The 6,320-nt window shown below is 46.9% G+C and overlaps 1 pseudogene; it reads left to right on the top strand.

Annotated features, from left to right (window-relative positions):
• Nucleotides 1-1,054: 1,054 nt before the first annotated feature.
• LOC150042805 (ubiquitin-ribosomal protein eL40 fusion protein pseudogene) lies at nt 1,055-2,646 on the top strand (annotated as a pseudogene).
• The last annotated feature ends 3,674 nt before the right edge of the window (nt 2,647-6,320 follow it).

The following is a 6,320-nucleotide window of genomic DNA, read 5'->3' as shown; positions in this document are numbered from 1 at the left end:
CATTTGCAAGACATACTGAATAAGAACTATATGAAACAACATTCTTTTTTCTTCTTGTATTATTGAGATTAGAGCTTAGGAGCTTAGAAGCTACATTTGCTTGGCAAGTGTTATACCAAGTCAGCCATATTTCAGGCTATAAAAACCTTAGGAAAAATGGAGCCAGGTGTCAATGGCTCACGCCTGTAATCCTCGCTACTCTAGAGGCTGAGATTTGAAGGATTGCAATTCAAAGCCAGCCTGGGCAGAAAAGTTTGTAAGACCCGTATCTCCAATAAAGTACTGGAAGTGATGCTCTGGCTCCAGTGGTAGAGCGCTAGCCTTGAGCTGAAGAATTTGGACAGCTCCCAGGCCCAGAGTTCAAGCCCTATGACTAGTGGTGAAGCACTAGTCTTGAGCAGAAAGCTCAGGGACAGCACCTAGACCCTGAGTTCAAGCCCCATGATCAACAAAAAAAAAGAGGGTTAGGATGTAGTTCATTGGCAAAGCGCTTGCCTAGCAAGTGCAATGTCCTGGGTTCGATCCCCAGTACCAAAAAAGGAAAGAAGAGAGGGGGGATGAAGGAGAGAGAGGGAGGGACAGGGGGAGAGAGGGAGAGAGAAAAAGAGCCTGGTGCTGGTAGTTCACACTTGTAATCCTTGCTACCCAGGATGCTGAGATCAGGACTGTGATTCAAAGCCAGCCCTGCACAAAAAGTCCAAGAGACTTTTTTTTTGGGGGGGGGGGTCATGGGGATTAAACTCAGCCTGGGCGCTGTCCCTGAGCTCTTCAGCTTAAGGCTACCACTCTACCCTTGAGCCAAGCCCAACTTCCCATTTTCTAGAGGTTAATTGGAGAGAAGAGTCTCAGGTCCTTCTGTGCCTGGGCTGGCTTTGATCCTCAGATCTCAGGCTCCTAAGCAGCTAGGATTACAGGCGTGAGCCACTACCCCCAGCCCTAAGACTATTATCTCCAGTTAACCACCAGAAAACCAGAAGTGGCACTGTGGCTAAAGTGGTAGGGCATTACTGATGAGTTGTAGAGGTCAAGGACAGCTCCCAGGCCCAGAGTTCAAGACCCATGCCTGACAACAGAAAGAGAACAAGAGAAGACAGAAGGGAAAGAAAGAGAAGGAAGGAGGGGAGGGAGGAAGGAAGGAAAGGAAGAAAGAAAAGAGAGAGAGGAAGGAAGGAGAGAGGGAGGGCCAGGAGTATGGCCTAGTGGTAGAGTACTTGCCTACCATGCATGAAGACCTGGATTCTGTTCCTTGGTACCATATATAAAGAAAAAGCCTGAAGTGGTGCTATGGCTCAGGTGGTAGAGCTCTAGCCTTGAGAAAGCCCAAGGACAGTGCTCAGGCCCTGAGTCCAAGCCATGTCAAATTGAGAGAGATGAGGAAGGAAGGAAGAAGAAAAAGAGGTGCCATGAGTGTTGCCTAGCGGTATTTTGCTCCCCTAGCATGCAGGAAGCCCTGGGTTTGATTCCTTAGTACCATACACACAGAGCTGGACATGGTGATGTGGCTTAAGTGGTGGAGCTCTAGCCTTGAGGAAGCCCAAGGACAGTGCTCAGACCCTGAGTTAAAGCCCCAGGACTGGCAAAAAAAACAAACAAACAAACATGGAAGGTCTTTATGCCTGATCCTGCTTGGTGAGAAGCACACCCCTGTGCTTATGCAAAGCACAGTGACTTCTGATGACAAACAACACAACCAGAATCGTACCGGGAAACTGAAGTCACCCCTGAAACATTCTGACCAATGAGAAGTAAACAAGGTGGCTTTTCTCATACACCCTGCGGTGGAGCAGATACAGACATGCAGATCTTCGTGAAGACCATCACCCTCGAGGTTGAGCCTGGCGACACCACTGAGAATGTCAAAGCCAAAATCCAGGACAAGGAGGGCATCCCACCTGACCAGCAGGGGTGATTTTTACTGGGAAGCAGCTGGAGGATGGCCTCACCCTCTCAGACTACAACATCCAGAAAGAGTCTACTCTGCATTCGGTGCTCCGTCTTCGAGATGGCATCACTGAGCCCTCCCTGCGCCAACTGGCAAAGAAGTACAACTGTGACAGGATGATCTGCTGCAAGTGCTGTGCTCACCTGCACCCCCGTGCTGCCAACTGCTGCAAGAAGTGCGCCACACCAACAACCTCCGCCCAGGAAGAAGGGCAAGTAAGGCCGGCCACCACTGAGGGCCAGGACGGCCTCTGCTAGCTCCGTGCCCACTGACTAAATAAGTTTCCCTCACCTAGAGAAAAAAGAAAAGAAAAGTAAACAAGGTGGAATTATGTGTTTTTTTCTTTCATGAAAGGCACTTTTTTTGCAAAGCAGTAGGATTTCACCGATTGTGAATTAATGTTAACTCTGATCCTGTGTTAATAAGTGGTAGCTGGGGATGGACACTCTACTTGCCATGGTAAATTTTTAACCCTAGCAGCACACAAGATGAAGAATTCATTGAAAATCATTGGCCTGGGTTCTGGCTGTGCACGTGACCTCCAGCCATCAGAAACCCAGTGAGCATGTTTCCCGTCCTTGAAGAAGAGCAAGCAGATCACACACTGCTAACCTCCGGGCTGAAAAAGTCATGCGACATAATAACACGTGAAATGGGAACATAGATAATATCATTTGTGGTTGAGATACTCCCCAAGTTTTCTGAATCTGGCCAGAAAGGTGCTGAGACCTACAGAGGAAAAGCTACCCAAGGCCTGGCAGTCAGTCTCTGGAAGCCCTGACTCACTCCTGCCCTTGGTTGTGGGAGGGGCAGCTGTACAGGCTCCCCACAAGGGAACCACTGCTCCCAGGAAAGCTACAGGAGTCATTAAAGCTGTCATCAAACTAGAGGAGAATGGGGCTGAGGCAGAACCTGAAAGGCACAAGGTCATGTTTGTTTGTTTTGGGGTGGTTTGTTTTTTTTTTTGATTGTTTTTTTTTTTTTTTTTTGCCAGTCCTGGGCTTGAGCTCAGGGCCTGAGCACTCTCCTTGGACTTTCTCAAGGCTAGAGCTCTACCACTTGAGCCTCAGCACCACTTCTGGCTCTTTTCTATGTATGTGGTACCGAGGAATTGAACCCGGGTCTTCATGCATGCTAGGCAAGCACTTTAACCACTAGGCCAAACTCCCAGTCCGATTGTTGTTTGTTTTTACCAGTCCCAGGGCTTCAACTTAGGGCCTGAGTACTGTCCTTAGGCTTTTTTTTTTTTTGCCAGTCCTGGGACTTGAACTCAGGGCCTGAGCACTGTCCTTGGGCGTTCTCAAAGCTGGAGCCTCTACCACTTGAGCCACAGGACCACTTCTGGCTTTTTCTATGTATGTGATACCAAGGAATGGAACCCAGGGCTTTTGTATGCTAGGCAAGCAGTCTACCACTAGGCCAAACTCCCAGCCCCTGTCCTTGGGCTTTTTCCTCAAGTCTAGAACTCTACCACTTGAGCCACAGCACCACTTCTGGCTTTTTCTGTGTATGTGGTACCAAGGAATGGAACCTGGGTTTTCATGCATGTTAGGCAAGCACTCTACTACTAGGCCAAACTCCTGGCCTAAGGTAATAGTTTTTACAAGCAAAAAACTTGCAGATTCTTTTTTGTCTTGTTTTGAGAAGGGGTCCCTTTATATAACCCAGACTGGCCTTGAACTTGCAATCCTCCTGCCTCAGTCTCCCAAGTCGTGGTTTACTATTTCAGATTAGCATCATAACATGTTTCAGTTCCTTTTTCTGCTTAAACAGAAAATCTCAAAGACAGAGCTGCTTGTACTGGTGCTACCACCTTTTGAATCCACCCTAGGGCATCCAAGTGTGAGACCTGGGAGAGACACCTGGAGCTATTTCCAGCAAGCCTATCACTAAGAAAGCTTGAAGGAGGGTAGTACAGTTCTTGCATCATTTCAAACTTACCTGCTGACACACAAAGAAATGACTGTCCAAGCTGCTTTAGAGCAGTCTGTTTAGCACTAGCCAGAAGAGAGGATTTGAAGGTATCAATGGTCCCTGCAGACCTGTGGTTTCTCAGCAGATCAGACTGCCCTAGGCAGATTACTTAGGCGCCTCCTGTCAGACAGGTGCTCCATAGAAGCCAGGCTTCTAGGACCAGGTGACTCCTCAGCCCTCCCTCCCTCCCAAAGCCATTTTTGGGGCTGAGTGAGATACCTGACCTCTAAACAGCATCTAGGAGAGCTGCCATGAAACATTTACATCTGGCAACAATAGCCTTACTCTCCGTGAGCTCATTTAATTGTGGCCAAACTAATATCATGGCTTTGTTTTGGGGGGGAGGCAGTCATGGGCCTTGAACTCTGGGCCAGGGCTCTGTCCTTGAGCTTTTCAGTAAGGTTAATGCTCTAACACTTGAGCCACAGCATCACTTCTTTCTTTTTTTGAGGTGGGGTCTCACCCAGGCTGGCCTGGTACTTTAAGATCTTGCTGCCTCTGCCTCTTGCATTCTGGGATTACCAGCATCCACACCTAGGCCCAGATCTGGTGTGGGAGGAAAACTTGACTCATTTGATTTATTTGGCTAAATAATGATTTATTTGGAAGTTATAATCATTTTCAAGTGATTTCCAATCTTAAAGTACTGGAGTCAGATGCGGGTGGCTCACCCCTGTAAATCTTAGCTACTCAAGAGGCTGAGATCTAAGTAAGGATTGAGGTTCAAGCCAGGCCAGGCAGGAGAGTCCAGAATTATCTCCAATTAATCACAGAAAAAAAAAAAAAGTGGCTCCTGAGGCTCAAGTGGTAGAGCACTGGCCTTGAGTAAAAATATCTCAGGGACAGAATCCAGAACCCAGGCTCAGAGTTCAAGCCCTAGGACTTGCAAAAACAAAACAAAACAAAACAAAATCGGGACTAGGGCTGTGCTGTGGTCAGGAGCACTGGGTTCTATCCCTGCGGCCTCTGCTATCTGTTATCCCACAGCAGCCCACTTTTAAGTCTCTTCCTAACCTTAACCCCTCCTATTTCCAACATCTCATAACTCTAAAACACTGACATTTTCTTCCAAACCATCTATAAAAATGAAATGGATCCATATATGCTATTAGAAATTGTTTCCTAACGTTTCAGGAAAAATGTTGATCTCCATGAAAATGAAACCTTTTATTTCTTAACATAATTTTCAAAAACTTTCAGGAATCTATTTTTATTCTTGTTCTTTTTTTTTTTTTTTCCCTCCAGTCCTGGGGCTTAAACTCAGGGTCTGGGCACTGTCCTTGGGCTTTCTTAAGGCTAGAGCTCTACCACTTGAATGAAGCACAGTACCACGTCCAGCTTTTTCTGTATATGTGGTACCAAGAAAACAAATCTGGGTCTTCATGCATGCTAGGCAAACACTCATACCTCTAGGTCATTCTCTCAGCCCCTGTTGTCTTATTTTTATTACCTATCTTTTTTAAGCCTTAAGCTTGAGAGAAATTGGTATTTCTAGGACGTGCAGGTGATGTGGCTGTGACATCTGTCACCCCACTGATCGCCAGGGTTGATTCGGCTGATCTGGCTGGCGAGGCGGTGTCCCCTTCGTCCCTCCCGAAGCTGCGTGCTCTGTCAAAGAGGACAACCATCCCCAATAGAGGACCGGGGTCAAGGGTATACGAGTAGCTGTGCCCCCCTGCTAGAACCTCCAAACGAGCTCTCTCAAGAAAATAACTAGATGTTTGCTTTTTGAACACCCCTGTTAAATATCATGCCTGTATACATTTCCTTTTTTAAATACAATTTTATTGTTAATATGAAAGTGTCGTACAAAGTCGAAGGCCGGTATAATCCTAACTATTCAGGGTGCTGAGATCTGAGGATCCTAGTTGGAAGGCAGCCTGGGAAAGTCCTTGAGATCCTTAACTTCCAATAAACTACAAAAAAAACTTAGAGGGGCCGGGAGTTTGGCCTAGTAGTTAAAGTGCTTGCCTAGCATGCATGAAGACCCGGGTTCGATTCCTCGGTACCACATACATAGAAAAAAGCCGGAAGTGGTGCTGAGGCTCAAGTGGTAGAGCTCTAGCCTTGAGAAAGTCCAAGGACAGTGCTCAGGCCCTGAGCTCAAGCCCAGGACTGGCAAAAAAAAAAAAAAAACTTAGAAAGTGGAGCTGTGGCTTTAGTGACTGAACACTTCCCTCAAGCAAAAAGAAGCCCAGGTAGAGTACTTACCTACCTAGCATGCATGAAGCCCTGGGTTCAATTCTTCAGTACCGCATACACAGAAAAAACTGGAAGTGGTGCTGTGGCTCAAGTGGTAGAATGCTAACCTTTAGCAAAAGTGCTCAAGGATAGTGCCTAGGCCCTTAGTTTAAGCTCCAAGACAGGCAAAAAAAAAACCCAAAAAACAAAAAACGGTCTGTAC

This window comes from Megascapheus bottae, chromosome 34 (genome assembly GCF_031878675.1).
Source record: "Megascapheus bottae isolate mThoBot1 chromosome 34, mThoBot2.hap1, whole genome shotgun sequence".
Classification (NCBI taxonomy): domain Eukaryota; kingdom Metazoa; phylum Chordata; class Mammalia; order Rodentia; family Geomyidae; genus Megascapheus; species Megascapheus bottae.
The sequence above is the reverse complement of the archived record's forward strand: the minus strand, read 5'-3'. Positions and strand labels throughout refer to the sequence as shown.